Source organism: Poecile atricapillus, chromosome Z, assembly GCF_030490865.1.
Source record: "Poecile atricapillus isolate bPoeAtr1 chromosome Z, bPoeAtr1.hap1, whole genome shotgun sequence".
Taxonomy (NCBI): Eukaryota; Metazoa; Chordata; class Aves; order Passeriformes; family Paridae; genus Poecile; species Poecile atricapillus.
The window spans coordinates 124,034,780-124,054,570 of record NC_081289.1 but is presented as its reverse complement, the minus strand read 5'-3'; the positions used below and the strand labels follow the sequence as shown (position 1 = coordinate 124,054,570).

Sequence of the window (19,791 nt, the reverse complement as noted above, 5' to 3'; positions counted from 1 at the left end):
CCCAGTCTCAGATTAGACCCAGGTAGGAATGCTTGTCTCCTCCCCCTGGGTGATGCACCTCACAATGGGATGATGTAATTTTTTCAGTCACGAAGTGAGACTCAATGGACCATTAACAGAAGATATCTCCTTGGAGGGAGGATGGGTCATAGAAGAGATAAAGAACACTGCCATACCTGGCTTTAACAGATGGTAATAGAATACATACTTTTGCTTACATCTTGCATTGCAACCTAAGAGAGCACTTTACATTTGTTCACTTTAAGAAACAGCTCAGTAGAAGGAATATGTTTCACATTGTCTTATCTAAGATAAAACAATAAAGAGCAATTGCCTTGTCCCACCAACCAGATGTGCTGATAGGGCCACTGCTACATGACCAGGCTGTCAATGGATACTTGCACCCTTACATGACAGTTTCAGTGGAAATAAAGCAAGAAATTCATGCAAACAGCAACGGTGGATCAAGAGGACATGAGAAAACCCTGTGATGAGGGCCTATGTCTGAAACAGCCTCCCTTGGCAGTGCTCCTGGTGAATGAAAGCATATTGGTGCCTTTTCAGCCGCACAAGACCAGGAGCCATGCTGCAGGCATGCTGATTTTTTGACGAAGACAGCAGGGCTCCAACACAGGCATACATGCATATGGGGTGTGCATGCCAAGAAGTGGAAAACAGAACCAGCCCTTCACTTGTCACTGCAGATTTTCTTTGTGTCCTGGCAGAGAGAGATGCCAAATAATGTAAGTAAATGTCAAGAGTTCCCTGGCCTCTCCTGACTCGGCAGAGTAACTGCCTTGTGTTGCCTGTCCTGTCTGTCATGGCTGAGTCCCCACCAAAGATGAAGCCTGGGGGTAGTTGCAATGTAAAGCCATGGGTTGCAAGTAGCCATGCCCAGCCCAACCTCATTACCAGGCAGGGTAGCTCTCAGAGACTGAAAACACTGTCTCAGGCCAGACCAGCTATTCCACATGAGTGTATTTAGACCAGTATCTTTAGGCCATTCTGCTTTAGCAGTTTCTAGACATTGGAGGGCTTTTGCATGGGACCTCTGGTCCCTGTCACAGCATCCTGATGACCTGGTGCCCTTTGGGAGCCTCTGTGCCAAGCCCAGGCCTCTGAAGATGACTGTTTGCAGAGACACACTGTGCCAAACCTGCCTTTTAGCCCACTGTCCAGGCAGCATATGCTGGCTGATGCAGGACTGTTCAGATAGTACAAAGCAGCTGCCTGAGCTATTTTCACGTTGCATGCAGACAGCACATGACAGGTACAAAAAATCAACACCACTTCAGCATACTTTCCCTAGTTTGCCTTCTAGCCCCAGAGCTGTATGGGAAGGTGGCAAAGTTTCTGCATTCTCTCACTTCCTCTTACCATTTGGTCTTGCCTTCATGCCATGTCTCAGCAGATTTTGTGTTTCTATAACTTCCAGCCCCCTATGACAGGGGGGCTGGAAGTTGTCCCAACTTCTACCCATCAGATAATTAAAGGCTCCCTCCATCTTTTTTGTACTTAGACAAAGTTAGACATAAGAGACCAGATTTAAAACCAATTTCTTATCTAGATGGCAGCAATTTAATTGTTCTACTTGGAAAACAGTCTGTTTAATGGCTAATTGTTTTTAACACTTTGCCAATTCAGAGACAGACTTGCAGGTGCCAATCTTCCTTCTTTTCCTGCAGATGAATAAGATAGTAAGGCTTTCCACAAGACAAATGCAGCACATGCCAATTCTGAGAGTGAAACCAAGTTTGTGAGCTGTATATATATCAACTGGTAGTCAATATACAGAAAACCAAAGCCAAAGATCTAAGAGTAGATAAATATCTTCTATCATATTTAAATTGCAGAATCAATTTTGACTTTATCAGTTGTTGCTAGGGGAATACCTTAGCAAAAAAAAAAAAAAAAAAAAGATGCCTGCTTTCACTGTGTTTCTGATCATTTTCAGTAAGACCATAGATGAAGTGACAGATGACTCAATGCTGGCAACAGTGGTGACATCTGGCCTAAAGGTCTTCAAGTGTAACAAAATGGGGAAGACATGTAAACCCAGGTTTTTCCAGTGCTGCTGAGAGAGGTTCAGTAACCTCATTGGTTAGCTCCTATAGGATTCTATTCAGAACATAAATGTAATCTATAATTATAGGTTTACATTTGCATGTAGATTTATTCTTCAATCTTTTCACTTTTTAATTTAAATTTTAAATGTCATTTCCCCCTGCTAACTCTACAGGACTCAAAAACAATTGCCCTGGGGAGTCAGTTGTTTTCTGTGTCTCTCGTCATCCATCAGTGATCTCAAGCACCTTTGAAAATCCTCTGGGAACCTACTGGTTTTTGAACTGACTTTTGTCTTTCTGATTTCTGCTTCTAGTCAGTTAAGAGCTGATCTAGAGTCAGCACAGCAGCTGGAGTATTTTAGCTTGAGAGAACAATGCATGATGCTGACACCCCGCTCCTATTATCCAGAGCTGCTGAAGCATAGCTCCTTCTCTGCCCAGCAAAGCGCAGTTGCTTCTTCCACAGAAGGGTGCATTCCTGTCATGGTTTGCTCCCCAGCCATAACTGAGGGCTTTGCTAGACTAAAGAGTCTCAGTAATTTTTAAAGTTATTATTATTTCTAAGTCTACGTTTTGTCTTTTCTCAGTAGAGCATGACCACAGTATCATGGGCTGGTTCTGGACTTCTTATTTATCAATTGGCAGCTAAATCAGGCCTTCTGAAAACAGCCCATGGCCATTTTGCAAACTGTAGACCTTGCCTGGCCCCATGTTCTTTCAAATGGACAGGCCAGCTATTCTGAGGAAGTCTGAGTAGAGCTTGGAGAGCCACTGACCATGGTGACACAACCACAGCTCTGTCTGCATCAGCATGTCTCCTCCCACCGTACAAGTCAGTGCATTCAGTCCCTGCCTCCTTCCTTCCCTTGCAAACATTTTTTTCTTGGAAGAAAATGAGAGAATTTAACCCTTAGAAAATTGTGTCTTCTCAAGATCACTTTTAATTCACATTTCTTAGTGATTGACCTAACAGTCTGAAGTATGGCTTTATTAGATTAACGATGATGTGAACAGTAATCCCCTGGTTCTGTGTAAACCTAGCAGAAGAAAGGCTCACAAAAATGTACCACCTATGTGTCATACCTACTCTTGTACGTAAAGGACATAGGTGGATGTCACATGACTCATGAGAAAATAACATTTTATAAAAGCACTGTTTGCATACCTGTTAACAATGTTATGGAGGCCACTGGAAATGAGAACTGACAAAGCTGGTAAGTTCAGCTAGGCTATACAATGCTCTGGTTTTAAAGTTTTTATTTTTATGTTTTCTTGAAATAAGTTAAGAGGCCTTTATATTTACCTGGCATCTGCCTCCACATAAATCCTCTTGCAAGTGTTCTCTCCCTCAGAGTGACCACCCTTGTTTGTGCTGTTCCACTTCCTGATTTCTTCAGCGCCTAGAGCTGCTGTGGGGGTGTAATTAAACCACACGTGAAAAGGAATCCAGTGAAATAAAATCCTGAAAAAACGGAGCACGGCTAAAGACAACCTGAAAAAATGCTTTAAAGCACAGTTGGCAAGTAAAGAAGGATTCTCAGGCCTAATTATGTTGCAGAGCTTCGACTTTTTTGCATAGGACCTTTAGTCAGTCTACACAGGATTCAACTGACTTCTTACTCAAAGTTAGGCTTTGTTCCTGCCTTTCCACAGACATGAAATAGCTAGATCTGTTCCTGTGATTTGTTCTACCCTACATGGAACTAAAAAGGTTTCAGAAACCTCATGCCGAGATTCAATTTGACATTTGCAGAGCGGAGGACTGTCTGGGGACTCTGTAGCTTTTAATTAACAGCTGCTGAATTTGGGCACCATGGCAGTCTTGAAGCTTCAATTTATTGTAGTGGTGTACTGCTCCTCAAGTCTGCTCAGGTGATGGAAAACTGGTGGAAAACCAGCTAGCTTGTGAAACTGGTGTGGAAATGAAGCTTGACACACAGTGCAACTCAAATGTCACAGGACAGGCTGATAAATCAGTCAGCAAGAAGGGGATTGAGCTGGGTAGCTGTTGTGTTCAGATGACCATTTGGACTGCAGCCAGCTTGTTCCTTGCACAACCACGCTCAGTGCTGCTGCATAACAAATAACCCTTTTGTACCACACTCCTAACCCAGAATTTGTTGTACTGGAGATGGAAGACAATTGACACTGAAGTTAGAAATGGGTGAAGCTAAAGGTAGCCAAAATCTAGCTACCTTCAGAACGGCATTGTGTTTGGAATGGTGGAATTTTTAGGTTTTAAATCATGTTCCTGTATAGAGTGAGCTCTTGTGGCCCATGTCCACAGTGCTTATATGAAGTTCCAAATAAAAGGAGAAAAATGTATTCATATCTGAACAGACAGGACAAGAAAATATACCTATTTGTAATATACTTATATACAATAATTTGTCTAAAGATTTTTCAGCTAATGAAAATTGTAGAAAAAATTTGGTTATAAGAAAAATCTGCAGGTAATTTTTCTTAACATCCTGCTTCAAGCAGAAGGTTCAGTTAGTATCAGAGCACACAAATAATACACCCTATTTATCTGGCAGCATTTAATTTCTTAGGAGACAAGAATTTCATAAAGCATTCACATGAATGACTATATCCACTACAAAAAACTCCTGGGGAAGATATCTCTAGTACAGCTGGGCTGAAATGCTATAACTTATCACTTAGGATCAGTGTGAAGAGAAACTGCAAAAGGTCATTAAAAAATGATGTAATTTGTCTGCTCCCTAAACCACTCATCTCTCACCAGTGTGTGCCATCTTACTGTTTATTGTACCTGAAGTGCATCACAAAGCTATCTTTTTCTCTGAAATAAGAGGAAGTCAGCATTTTGGAAAAGGGAAATTTTCTAAGAAAAATTCTGAAAAAAGTTGCTGCTTTGCTCTGACTCCAGACCACGTGGTTTTTTGATAGAACTGAAGAGAAATGGGGTATGAAAAAGATCTTGCCAAAGCTTTCAAACGTTAGCTATTATACATGGTTTTAGTATATCTCAGCTAAGAAAGGACATCAAAGGTCTCACTCTGCCCTTCAAAACCAGTTAAAACAGTGCTATTTGTCTCCACAGACTGCTTTCCCCCCATCCCCTTCCACTGATTGTAATGCATTATCTAATTACAGTGTTTGTTTGTGAATTCTTATTTGGCATACAGCCTGTCATTTCAGAGACAACACTTGGTAGCTTTGGCTTGCAGCAAAAATAGAAAACACCCTTCCCCAATGTGAAAAACGCAGCTCAAACTTGTCAATGGCAGAGTGGCCCAGGTGGCCCAAGCACAATCCCACTGTAAGGGGAAGGTATGTGGGCTTCATGGATTTCACCAAATTATAATTTGAGCAACATAAGGAGGGTGACTGCTAGCGAAAAAAAAAAAAGTTCCAGAAGCATTTGAAAACAGTCAGGCTTCAATCAAAGAGAGCAAAGCTATATTGAGACATGTGCTCAATAGCCACAGAGTGGGAAGGCTTATCTGAGCACCTTCTGTCAGATAAGGAAATCTGCTTGGATAATTCCTTAGTAAAGAAAAAATCTGGCCAGTTATAGGAATGCTGTAAACACCAATGCTGAAATTGTGTGTTGTCACATTTTCCTTCCCAGCAAACAGAAATACTGGACAGTTTCTTCTGAGTTACTGAGCAGCTAGCCGAAATGGCCAAATGAATGTTTTCTAGATGTGATTTATTGATAACACATAACTGGCACTCAAACAAGCCCACGCTCTCCTGGGCTGCGAGGCACGGGCCCTTGTGGGTGTGGAGGGCTGGGCAGCCCCCAGCACTGCTGGCAGCTGAATGCCAAGATTGTGAAAATGGGGGAGGCCTGTCCTGTCTTGCTATCTGGCACGAGGGCCACAGTGGAGATAGGAGAAGCTTCGCCTTCCAAGTACAAAATGATTGCTGGCAGAACACAGTGAACATGCCAAACTTGGAGGAATATATTAAAAAAAGGCCCATTGGTGGTTTTCTTTCTTTAACTGGTAGCCACTGAAAAGTTATGCAAACACTTCATCTATGGAATATATAATTTGATATCTGGCAGTTGTGTTTTCTCCCCTGCCCCTGCCTCTGCTCTAAATGGGTCACTCCTACTAAATAAACACAGTTCTCTGGTTTTCTATCAATGAAACACTTCTGGCAGCCATAGACTAGAGCAGAGAGAGCTGCAAAGAAAAGCTGGTGAGGGAACTTTAAGTCTCACATGAAACATGAAAACAAGCCCAAACCAGAGACAACTATCTGAAACATGCACCCAGGCAAACGTGGTTGGTTTTAATAAAACAACTCCCTGTTCCAAGACAGTGTATTTAAGCAACTGGCCAAAGCAGTGTAGCTACACCAAAATTATTCCTGGTTCTATTAATTTCTCATAAAAATGGAGATAGTCAAAATCAAAGACTGTTCATGGAGCCTGTGCCAATTGCTGCAAACCATGGGGTCCTGGTCTGTCCTAGTCTAGGGTTTGATATTGCTTTCCTCTTCACCCTCTCCTCTTTTGCTGTCTCTTTCCCCACAGCTACCAACACCCCCCTCTTCACCCAGCCTAAAGAAAAATCTTGTGGGGAAAACTCCTAGGTCATGTCTCAAGAAGTTACTCACGTTTCCCCTCACAACCTGATGAGGTGTAAAGGACAAACAAAGAGACCACACTTCCCACAGAAGCCCTTTTAACAACTGATACAATACTCTGTCTGTGCATCTCCTGAGGAAATGAAACTGTGCTGACTGTGTGCATTATTTTTACTACCCTTTGAGGGGAAAAGGCCCGATTAAAATAAAATATTAGGTTAAACTTTTCAACATGTTTTTTCTTTTCTGTATTTCTGTGTGAATATTTACCATCTGATTCAAAAGTTTAACCCTCTCTAAATTAAATTAATCATAAGTGTAGAAAGTAGTCATGTGGCATCAGATGTCTTATATATATTCTCTAAAATAAAAAGGGAGAATGCACTAAAAAAATACATGCAGAGATGCTCAGTAAACAAAATAAATATCTGTCATATATAATTTTTACAGGAATGACCTGCTGTGTGAAGGTAGACCTTTAAATTATTTGAAAAATAAAAGGGAATTTGAAAAAAAAATACTTTTTTAGCCTGAGAAGAAAGATCAGTGACTAAAGAAATATATTAAGACAATGTCACAAAATGCTTTGAATATCCTAGCTGAATAGATACAAAAATTGGAAGCCATGGAATAATTTTCTGATCTGAGCTGCACCTTACAACATTTTCTACTATTTGAATTTCTGCTTGCCCATGCACCCACTATTGAGGGCAAATAAAACTGTCTTGGTTTACTCATGATGGGTGTCTCTTTGGTCTTTTTATAGTACTCACATTTTTCAAATTACATAATTTTTCCTGTTAATTTCACACTACTATGATTCTAGATCCATGGTCAGGCAGAATTATTTGCCAGACATAAGGAATTTGGACTAAAATCACAATCAGTATTTTTCTATTGATGTTGGATCACTTGGTCAAGATAATGATACAGATCTCCTTTGAGACTTCGCCCTTGCTTTGGTCTATCTAAGAAGCCCATTGACATTGTTCTTGGTCTAAAAAGCCCATAGCAGCTCCCTTTTGACATGCCTGATGTTAGCACCCACTTCAGTCACCACAGCCTTATCCCTAAACCAGGACTACTTTTGTTCCGCTCTTTTGTAAAAATATAGGGGTTACTTGATTCTTCCACAAAGCCTTTTTGACATAATAGGTCTGATGTGTGAGATGGGAGCCTTAGGCCCCATGTAACACACCAGTTTGTGCTGTATTCCCTCTTCTGATTTTCCTTTTACATCCTAGAAATGGACTTATGTACCTACGGAGGCATCATATCTAGCCTTTTGGCTTTGATATACTGAGGAATATAAAGTATGTGGTAGCCTTGTGGCTGAATGAAGTTATGGAAATAAATCCAACCCAACCAGCGCATGATGACTTTGAATGAAATATTCCCTAAAGTAGTCCTGATACTTCATAGCGTCTGCTGAATCAAAGTGAAATGAGGGAAGGAAGCCATAATTTAAAATACTTACAGGAACAAATATGTTCAGGATCAGACTCTTCCTTTTGAGAATGAATTAGATTTCACATTCCTTCCAGCATTCTTCACTTATTCAGCTATAACCAAGACATCTGGTCAAGGGCTGCAGCATTGGTGATATTCATCCCACAAAGGAAAAGACATGCATAATTCTATTAGCTATGCTGGAGAAAAATTACATTCTCAGTGTTCACTGACAATGAATGACTGGGTGATAAACTGCCATGATGAAATTTAATGGTAAAAAAAAAGCTTTTTGCATTATGCATGCAGGGAAAAAAACAGCCCTAGCCTTACATACATATGAATAGACTATAAATGAGCAAATGTCTCTCAAAAAGAAACCTAAGAGCATTGAAATCACAGAAGAAAATTCTTCATACTAAGAAAGTTTAATGTAAGGATCTGTTAAAATGTATAAAAAGCAAAAGAGAAAATGTCACACTACACTATAGAAAAAGAAATATACCTCTTCAAGGAATACTGCATCCAGTATCCATTATCCCTGCTCAGAAAGGAAAACGTTTTTAAAAAGTGTATTGGGGAAGATACAGGAGTACAAAGTATCTTAGGTGTAAAGAGAATTATCATTGACAGGACTCTGGCATGGAAAGCAGTCAATAGTAATGATGTGCTGGGCTTCAAAATCCCCGCCCAACCTGAACTGTGCTCTGGATCCATGGGGTGTCTGCCTGTGAGTGGTTTGTGTGCTACACAGGATGATGTGGAAAACTAGGGGTGCTGCATGCAAGCAGCTGTCATGCCCAGCCAAGATAGCCAAACAGGGAAGAATTCAAATCCTGTCTGGAAAGGCTTGATATGAGGACTGAAGCTTGGAGAGGAGGGAGGGAGAGGGAGGGAGAGTTTGCAAATGCACCACCTGGTCTGGGCAAGGGCTAGTAGGCAGCTCCTGGCAGGGGGAGCACTCCTGGCAGACGTGATGCACTCCTGCATCACACCACTCACAGTGGTGAAAGGTGCTTCACTGTGTGTGAGACCTGTTCTGGCTTTTGGTTGGGGTGGGAAGAGAAGGACCAGACCCTCTTCTAGCCCACCTCTAGAGAGGATTGAAAATCAACCCGGTGGAGATGGTCTGCCCTCCATGCACTCTCACCTTTGCATCTCACTGCTCTTGCCTCCTTTCCCATGCTGTGCAGCAAGGGCAGGTCAGCATTCTGTCAGGGTTTGGAGGCTTATCAGAAATGCATCAGAAGAAACAGCCTCTGGAAAGTGGTCTGGAGCTCCCATAAGAAAAGATTTATTGTGTTCCTTTCTTCCAGCTGGGCTGGAGTAGCTGTACAAACATTTTTTTCTTTCTCTCTCCCTTTTGACATCTGACAGTTTGACTTCTGCCTGGAGCCTGGGAGCCTAGAGGTTGGTAAAAAGTAATCAAGAAGTAATTACTCTTTCAGAAATAATTCAGTTCAGGTTTGGATTCAATTTTAGATGAAGGCTTGAGGGCAGTGGAGAATTTTTATTGTGTTGGAGTATTCTGGCTCTGCCTTTAGCAGCATACACGAGGCTGTGTTTCAGCTTGCTCATTAGGGCAGAAATAAGCTGGCTCTCAGAAGCGCATGGGAACTTGTGTTTGTAACACAATTACACTAAAAATCAGTGTTCATTAACCTTCTTCTACTCTGTTTTTAAAAAGAGAGCAATTTTGAGTTTCCAAGCCCTTGCTACTTGCCATGAACCCTTCATTTTTAGGGAAAGCATTTTCCTCTTTTATATTCATGTTTCATCAAAAATATTTTTTCTGTTGCAGAAATGGTGAGCTGGGGTCAGTTGTGATGCTCACACAGTCAAAACAAGGCCTGACAATTGCACACACACTCTTAATACCAGCCAGGATACACAGCCTTCTTCTTTGGGTTCTGGAGCAGAAGGAGACCTCTGATGCCCCATCACAGTTCCCTCCGCATTCTAGATGTTTGCCTGGAAGAAGAAGGAGGAGGACAAGGACAAGGAGGAGGAACTGACCAGCAGGCAGCACCTAGGTGCTCAGCCACTAGTGGTAGTGCTGAATGCTGTTTGGCATCATGTCTTTTCCCCCAGGCAGCAGCAGCAGCTGGCTGGCCTCCAGCCCACTGCCAGGAACAGACACAAATACTGAGGTTGACCTTATTCTGTAATAAGTTGTTCTTCAGTAATGCTAAAATGTCTGCTTTGTGCCCACTGCATGGACCACCGACTTCTCCCCATCCACAGTGGAGGACTCTGCTGGTCCAGAGATACTCCTGGTGGTCCACACTAGGTGGGGGCTGTGGGAGTAGATCTCAGGCACTTTGAGACTCCTGCACAGTGTGCTGGCATCCTTGCCAATTCACAGATCCAGTCTGCACCACCAGGAGGATGGGCTGCAGAGAAACATGGAGCTGCAGAGAAAGACAGTTTGGAGAGTAACTGAATTACAATTCAGATCCTAGTTTGTCCTGGTAAGTAAGTTGTCCTTCACTCCAGACTAGAGAATGAATCCATGGTTCAATCCTCAGTGAGCCCAGAGAAGGGAGATAAAGCAAACTAGATGTGTGATTTCCTGACCCTTTGGCATAAACCTTACAAATGGAGGGGTTGCTCCTGGAGGTAGCTATTATAGTTATACCACTGTTGAAAACAATTATGTTTTCATCTTGTTATAGCCTAAATTCTGTTGCAGTGCACAAGACACCATGTAAGACAGTGTGACAGTGTGTTGAAGCTGGAGTCATGCAGCAGCTGCACTAGTGCAGTGACTGGGGGCAGAGCAGGCAGGAATGGTTTGGCCATCAAGCCCATCTGAGCATGGGTCTGTAAAAGAGGCCATGAACAAAGGTATACCTTTTCCAGCTGATCCACCAGCTTTCTTGTCAGGGCGCTGTCATAATGCCAGTGCACACCCTGCTGTAGCAGGACACCTATTGGTAGGAGAGATTTCTTCATGAAGACACCAACTGCCAAGCTAACAGCATCTTGCTCACCAGGTCCTCTGAAGTGGATGCGAGTTTTTCAACAACCTCTTTTTACTTCTTATTTGGGTTGTTAAGTTGGCAGCCAGACCTTCAGCCCGGCCTCTCACCAGTCCCAGCAGGACTCTGGCCTGGGACTCATACATGTGCTTTGAGGGTGGTGTTTTCTCAGGGAGCCTCCCTCCAAGTCCGACAGCCACTCATTTGTGAAACAGCTCAAGCACCACCCTTCCCCACTTTTTATGGGCCAAAAGCAGAAGAATCTGGCTGCAAACCAGCAGAGCAAACTAGAATATGCTAGTTTTTAAGCATGTTGCAAGCACCAGTGATGCTGACTAGGGGACTCTCTCCATTCTGCCTCTCAGAGATCTAGACGGGGTGTTGTATCCCTGCATCTACCATAGTCCTTGATATGACATTCCAGAGAGGCTCCAGATCCAGGCCATTCCACTGGCTGCTTGAGAAAGCATGCCAAAGCAGGAGCTGTGTGCCTAAAGGCTCACCAAAGGTACTGAAATCAGCACTGCTCTCTCAGTCCCACCTCACTCTGAAGGAGGAGCTGGGAGCATCACAGGCCCCAGGATGTACATGATAATTATGTCCAAATGCCTCTACCTTTCCTCTTCCCTCTCCTTTAATCTGTTATTGTAGGGGGCTCTCAGCTCTCATCCAAATCTGAATGAATAAGACCAAAACTAGTGCCATAGCCCAGATTTGCATCAGAGAAGAGGCAGATGTTACTTTTCCTGGAGCTTTCAGGGATGTACATCCACTTCCTGCCACTGCCAACCATGCCAGCCTAAGGAGGCACACCTCACTGCATGTGTGCAATCTGCAATGAGGACACTCCCTGGGACCCCAGACTTCCCAGCTCCCAGGTGTGGCTGGGGCCTCGCTTCTGCTTCCCTTTCTGGCCCACAGACTTCAGCTGGTAGATGCAATCCTACATTTGGCTAGATCCTAGATTTGACTTTTGTGTTGTTTACATGCAGCCAGCTTGTAGTGCTTTGCAATCATTTAATGGCTAAACCCAGGCTGCTCAGTGTGCCAAGCAGCTCCAAGGCAAGAGAGCTGGCATGTTTCCATGTGTATTGCTCCCCATGTTTCACCAGGCCTCACTAGCAGACCTGCATTCTTCTGCTGTATTCCTGTATCCAGTTAGACAGCTTTAAGTCTTTCCTCAGGCTAAACCCACACTAAGGCAAAGGATTAAATTCTGAAGACTGTTCCTAGAGATTTGAATTTTGCTTCCTGCTTTTTGTTTTGAACAAAGATCCATCATATCAAAATAATTTTTTTGCAAACTTCAGCTACAACCAACAGGAGTTCACCTAACTAAAGACCCTTGCATTTAAGACAAGCCAAAGAAAATTAAATATGCTTTGTATTAAGTATAAACTCATCATCCTACTGGGAATTTTCCAATTCTGCTAGTAATGTGATTCATAAAAGAGCAAAAATAGGGAGACAGACAACTGTTTAGAAAGCACAATTCACTAGAGCACCCCCAGTTATTTGAAGATATCATCTTGGGTCTGGTTGAAGTTTTCAGATAAACAAAAATACTCCATGGCTTACTTGTCTGATTTGAGTGTAGCTCTGTGGTAGATCATTCACAACTCAGTTATCAAAATCTATGTGTGCATTTTGTATGCTGGCAGTTATTGCAACATATATGCCACTATGGCATGGTACAGCTACTAAATGACCCCACTTGTCAGCAAGCATCCTCATGTATTTGCAGGGCCCTTTGTGCCATGGTTGTTGACAACACTTTTATTTCACAGGTTTAGAAATGGTGTTCTGTGGGGTTTGGGATTTTTTTAGGGAATGGAGCAAAATTCCAACTTTTATCATGGAATGCTGCAGCCATATGGAATCTCTGTTTCCAGGCTGTGTTTGCAGACTACCACAACTCACAGTGTGGACTTGAAGTAAATTAAATCATCATTATACCATACTCTCCATAATTCAGACCCTTATGCCTACTACATTTACAGTTAATAGTTGGTCTGCATTAGCTACAACCCTGTAGCAAAGTGATCATGCATAATTTTTTGTGCATCTCAAAAGTTCCACATATTTTAGCATGGTGGATTAGGTAACTGAGATTTTTTTATCAGAAGCATATAATTTGTACTCACTATCCATAACCTAAATTTCTCTTTTGAATATCTTCACTAGATGAGATGAATTTAAAGGAATGTTTAACAGATTAGCAGGGGAAAAAAAATCCATAGGGGACTGAAAAGATGAACGACTCTTGAAGAATGTTAGCAAAATAATTGAATAAAAAAATATTTCATAGTAGAAAACTTGAATTACCTGTGAATCACTGAGTTTTAGCCTAGAAAACCTGTAAGAAATAAAGTCAAATTTGACACTTACAGACTTTGGTTTTACACAGTGCTGGTTTCTTATGGCTTTGGTACCACGTTGTTTTACAGATACTTTACCAGAGATGATGTCTAGTCAGCCACCTGTGCTACCAAAGAGAAGGATTTTCAATGGACACGCTTAAATAATGTTATCGTCTACCATAAAATGAGAAAGCATGTAAAGATAGTTTAGGAGCACTGCAGAAAGAAACAGAACCAAACTTTGTATGGAGTAAATTCTGCACTTGCTTAAATCCCTGTCTCTAAAAGACTCCATATGCTTAAAAGTAAGGGCTTGTTTGAATTACTTGTGAATCTGAGCGAAAGAGTGCAAAACAATTTATTTTGGACTTTAGTTCCCCCCTTCATCTTCAGAGGTTAATGAAAAACTGTAAATGTTTTCTGGCTCAGTAATACAGTGTTATGGATTAGAAATTTCCCAAGGGTATGGCCAGATGATTATAAGTGATCAAATTGCTGCTTGCACAGTTTTAGCCCACCCTAGTTGTGAAGCTAAACTTGTTATTTAACCCCTGAAAGTGGCTGAAGCTACAGGGTTTTATCCCCTGTGAGAACTGGAAAGGCAGTGTTTGGGAAGGGTGTCTGTTCCCCACAGCTGGCCGCCAGGCAGCAATGAATTATGGCAAAATGAAAAGCTCTGTCCATGGAAGGAGACGTTGTTCACTGGCTCTACCTGACAATACTGAGAGCAGCTGAAAAAAGGATGAGAAGGAAAGTAGCATTAGCCCATTAGAAGAGTGATTGGGCTTCGCAGGACATTTTGCAGTTAAATGTGAGTTTTCTCTGGTTTAGAAATACCCCTTCAGCCTCTTGCTTATACATCAAGAACAACTTAGGAAGTGGAATATTTCAGACAGAGACCAAACAAACCCTTGCCACATGGATTTTCCCTAAGGGGTGAAACTCTGATATCTGTCATGCTTCACTCCAGTGACTCAGAGAAAACCAGGTACCCCGTTGCATTCAGTGTTGTAAGGAACCCTCAGACAGACCTTCCCAGTTACTCCACTTTGGGTTCAGACATGGGAAAAGCACCAGAGAAGAACCAATGACCACAATTCATCTCACCTTTGATAGCCATCATGTCTCTGAACTTTACCAATAGTAGATGGGGGTTGAAACTCAACTTGCTTGACTGATTCTTTGACTGTTTTGCCAAACTAGTTTAAATTACCCACCTTGTTCTGTGCTCTGAAAGATGGGTGTCTTGCCGACTTTAAAATTAACTGAGTCTTCAGAGGTATTTCTCTGGCTTTTATTTAACTCTACCCACTTCTGAAAAAAAAAGGTGTGTAGGCATCCCCTAATGCTTCCAGATAGCATCTGATAGCATCTGATCATTGTTGGGAATGTAATAGAATCATTTAGACCACTGGCTGATAAAGGTTTCATAATTTTTTCTTTCCCTAAGGCAAAAAACTCCAGAGAAACCTTTTTGAAGCATTTCCATTTTATGGTAGTTCAACTGTTCATGGAAAATTTTTGGTTGGTGATTTTCCTTTGTAACACTAAGACTGTTGTCAAGCAGTGAATGATGGCCTATTGCCACTTCCATGTTCCTTACAGCTGTGACTTATTACCACTCAGTGCTTCTGATTCATTGCCTAAGTTCGTGTGTCAAACCAGAGCAGAACCTATCAGTTCACACATGGCAAAAGCATCAGCTGACAACAGCTGGAAGAAGACATGTGAAAGCACAGTTTACTGAAGTGTCTTACAGCTTGCAATTTTGTTAAATGCACATGCAAGCTTTTATTTTGCAACAAACTCTCTGTGGGTGTTTCCATGTATTGCCTTATTTTAGCAGCAGTCTTTGCTTAGATCAGTTTTAGAGGATTTATTTTCTGAGTTGTTGGGCTTATACTTCACATACAGTTCAAAACTTCCTGCAAAGTTTCTCCAGTTTCATCCCTTACACAGTAGCCTTTTGCACAGTTCCTTCCATATCTTTGTTCATTCTTACTAAAATATGCCAGACTCCTCATAGGGATGAACCATGCAAGAGAGAAGGATTTTTAACTTAGTTTTTAATAAAGCTAGCAAAATCTATGAATTAAATATAAATTAGTTTCTCCTCTGTTGACATCATATATAAACTGTTCTTCCAGATGTGCAATGACAGAAGAAAAAATTATGTGTTTGAAAAAGATTTGGTGTGAGTTTGCAGATGTATTCAGTGACAGCATTTTTTCAATCTGCTTTAGCAGCAAATGGAAACAGAATGAAAGGTGCTACATTTCAGCCAATGCTGCCATGTGGAATCTTCCTTTAGGCCATCAAATGTTTGGTTGTGACAGACATTACAACTTGAAAATATTCCTTATCTAAAAGCCATTCTGTGTTATCTTTCTGCATGTTGCCACTGCCTGCAAAGCTTAAGGAGCCATAGCTCTTTTGAACTGCAACAGGACATGTAAGGTCTGCTATTTCCTTCCTTCCTTCCTTCCTTCCTTCCTTCCTTCCTTCCTTCCTTCCTTCCTTCCTTCCTTCCTTCCTTCCTTCCTTCCTTCCTTCCTTCCTTCCTTCCTTCCTTCCTTCCTTCCTTCCTTCCTTCCTTCCTTCCTTCCTTCCTTCCTTCCTTCCTTCCTTCCTTCCTTCCTTCCTTCCTTCCTTCCTTCCTTCCTTCCTTCCTTCCTTCCTTCCTTCCTTCCTTCCTTCCTTCCTTCCTTCCTTCCTTCCTTCCTTCCTTCCTTCCTTCCTTCCTTCCTTCCTTCCTTCCTTCCTTCCTTCCTTCCTTCCTTCCTTCCTTCCTTCCTTCCTTCCTTCCTTCCTTCCTTCCTTCCTTCCTTCCTTCCTTCCTTCCTGCCTTCCTGCCTTCCTTCCTGCCTTCCTTCCTGCCTTCCTGCCTTCCTTCCTGCCTTCCTTCCTGCCTTCCTTCCTTCCTTCCTCCCTCCCTCCCCTCCCCTTCCCCCCCCTTCCCCTTCCCCTCCCCCCCTCCCTTCCCCTCCCCTCCCCCTTGTTTTGGCTCCTTCTTTGATGGTCTCACTTTAGTTAGATTAGCAAAAAATGATAAAGCTAAATTTCTACTAATATGCCTCTTGGAATACCAGCCAATTGGTTGAAGGGCTGAGGATGTTGAAAATACATATCCAATTATGATCTGGCTGCGGTCCCTGTTTGGCTAATGTATCAAATGTCATTTCCAACTGAAAAAAGCACACCCTGTCACTAATGTTGTTTTATACATAGCACAAAGTGTACTCTTGTGAAACAGCTTGGTCTTCTGATACACTGCAAAGCTTTGTCAAAAATAGGATAATCTCTCCAAAATACAAACCTAGACTAGGTTTCTATTTCTTTTCCAAATCTAGGAAAAGATTTATGCAAGGTTCTCCACCAAACTTGGTAAAGTACAGACGTGCATATTACAAACCATTATTAATTCCACGCCAGAGATTTTTCAAGATATGGAGCACCGTGTGCCCAAGTATCACAGATTGGCACAAAAATCAACATTGAGAGCTGTTTTCTAATTGCAAAAAAGGCACTAATGTGTGTTATGCACCATGGAACAAGGCAAGAATTAAAGAATATAAAGCCATGGACTGAGGGAACTGTGGTTAGGTAAGGAAGTTGTTCAGGGATTATGTATTACTTTGTTCCTCTGCTCCCAAGCCTTTCTGTTCCAAGCTGTGTGACTGCACTGAGTACTGAAGAATAAAAGTTCTGTTCTCTCCCTTAGGATATCATGACTGCTTTTCTGTTCCCTTTCTCCCTTTCTATGGAAAGAATTCTGTAGCGCACTGGAGTTTTGTGTAAGAGTCAATATTATTGTTTAGTTTTCCAAGATGAAAGACTGCTGGACGGAAAAGATCCTCCCCTCAATTTGTGCATTGTGCTTAGTAAAAGTTTATTTACTTTTTTATGACTTGGAAAGGAGACAAGTGCTGTGGTTAAAAAAGGTTCTCTTTCCTTTGGTTGCTGGGAAAAAAAAAAAAAAAAAGATAAGACAACTACAAGCTGTGGCAGGAAAAACAAGAATATGTGAACTTGTTCCAAAATTTTAGTCCCAAATCAGTCAGCTATAAATAAATGCATTAAGTCTTCAGAGAACTGGACTCCGTAGTCATTTGTATATCTCATAAGCATGGTTTGATTTTGCAAACACCGGACCTTATGTGCTTTTATTTTTGATATCCACTAATACTTGAGCACACAATGTACTTGTACTTTTCCTTTTTTCTATAATACTTTTATGAGAAAGAAAGAACATTAACTATACAAGACTGCCTCCATCTAAAAAAGCCCCCGCTTCCCTGCCCTAGTAATTTCTGTGCATACATTGTTTAAAAAGAAAACAAAAAAGAACTCTATTAAACATCAAGCAATTGCAAGGTCTTCCTTAATCCTGAAAGGATATGTCATTCACTTAAGCCCAAGTATCTTGTCACCTTCTAGTGGTATTTAAGATGTCTCCAAAAACTGGTTGTAGGCTTGTGTCCTACATGAATTTCTACGCACACAAAACCACCTTTTGGTAATAACCTGACTTTTAAAAGTCCTGACTTTTGCAAATCAGCCCCTGGATAAGCTGGACCCTCAGACAGCCCATGGGAGTGGGAGCAGTGGTGAGTGCTGCTAAGAGGATGGTGTCCTGAGGGAAAGAATTGGGCTGCTGGATCACAGCAGCAGGCTCTGAACTAGCTTTTCTCTCATGCTTTCTTCCAGATGTGAACTTGCACTGCTGCTTAATCCTGGGGGCTTGTTTTCCTCCTTTTTAGTGCCCAGCAGAAAACCTGCAGGACACACAAAGGGAAATTCCAGAACCTGCAACTGCTGCATTTCTCTAGACTGGCTCACACAGGAGAAGAGGCTGGAGTGTGTCTCAGATTTCCTTCTATTGACATTTTCCTGACTTCTGCTATGTCTCTTCAGAGCCATTGGCAATGTACCAGTACCAAGGGCTAGGCAAGGGCAGTGTTTTGTCACTGTAAAAGGGTTTGAGGGGAGCTTAGCAAGCTAGTTATGGTTTCAATTTGTCTTTCTAAAACTAGGCCTCTAGGGCCTGGCAAAAGTCCTGGAAAAGTCTGTATAGACCTCGTGCTGTCAGCTTGGTTTTACAGATCTCATTTCTGTCTGGCAGTTTTCAGGCTGCCCAGGGAGAAATTTGGCCAGTGGCTTGCTAGTGCAGAGGACACCTTCCAACTGGGAATGAAGCCAAGTTATCATGAACTTTACTAATGGAGGATGGAGTACACTGGCTCTAGGTTGGAGATGATTTTCCAAAGATGAAACCAAAATCCTGAGCACACAAAAGGGAAAATATTTCAACAGACAGAGTGAGACTATGAACACTTAGTCAGGCCACCAGTCTGTTAATGGCACCTCATGCACATTCATGAGCAAGACTCACACATATATTTTTTGTTTTCTGTTTCTCATGAGTTGGTTTTTAGGGTCTCTCTAAGTCCCGAGTGGTAGGAGTGAATCCATAGCAGCTCCTTATTTTGGAACCTGGTAGCTGGCCCTGCTGAGATGGGATGGGAACTAGCAAGGCTGGCACTGGCTGGGTAAGAGCTCAAAAGCCAAGCCCCCATTAAGCAACAACCCTCTCTGTGCACAAGTAGTAACTCCAAAGGGAGCTCTGTGCCAAAAAGAGCAGCAACCTGACCTTACCTCCTTTCTGCATTTTTTTAGGCAGGTAATTCCACTTCCTTTCAGTGACAGCACTGTGTACTTCTTTAATTTTCCATTGTACCCATATAAATTTGCAATGATTGTATTTGTGTTGTGTTGACCCTGTCTGGATGCCAGGTGCCCACCAAAGCTGCTCTGTCACTCCCTTCCTCAGCAGGACATAGGAGAGAAAATATAATGAAAGGCTTGTGGGTTGAGATGAGGACAGGGAGAGGGATCAGTCAGCAATTGCTGTCATGGGCAAAACACATCCAACTTGAGTAAATTCATTTAATTAATTACTGATCAGAATCAGAGTATGCTAATGGGAAATAAATCCAAATCCTAAAATACCTTCACCCCATCCTACCCTCCTACTTGGACTAAATTTCATTCCCAATTTCATCTACCTCCTCCCTCTGAAAGGTGTATAAGGAGTGTAATGGTGGCTGTGGTTAGTGCATGACACATTGTCTTTGCTGCTCCTTCCTCTTCCAGCTCTTCCCTGCTCCAGTGTGGGATCCCTCTCATGAAGAACACTATTTCACAAACTTCTCCATCATGAGTCCTTCCCACATGCTATTGTTCTTCATGAACTGCTCCAGCATGGGTCCCTAAAGGGTCAGAGGTCCTGCCAGCAAACTGCTCCACCAAGGTTTTCCCATGGAATGACAGCTTCCTTCAGATGACCACCTGTTCTGTTGTGGGATCCTCCAT

The 19,791-nt window shown here is 42.1% G+C and overlaps 1 protein-coding gene across 1 annotated transcript in view; it reads right to left on the bottom strand.

Moving 5' to 3' along the window:
* CD180 (CD180 molecule) overlaps nt 1-19,791 on the bottom strand; it is a 182,148-nt gene that overhangs the window by 162,169 nt on the left and 188 nt on the right.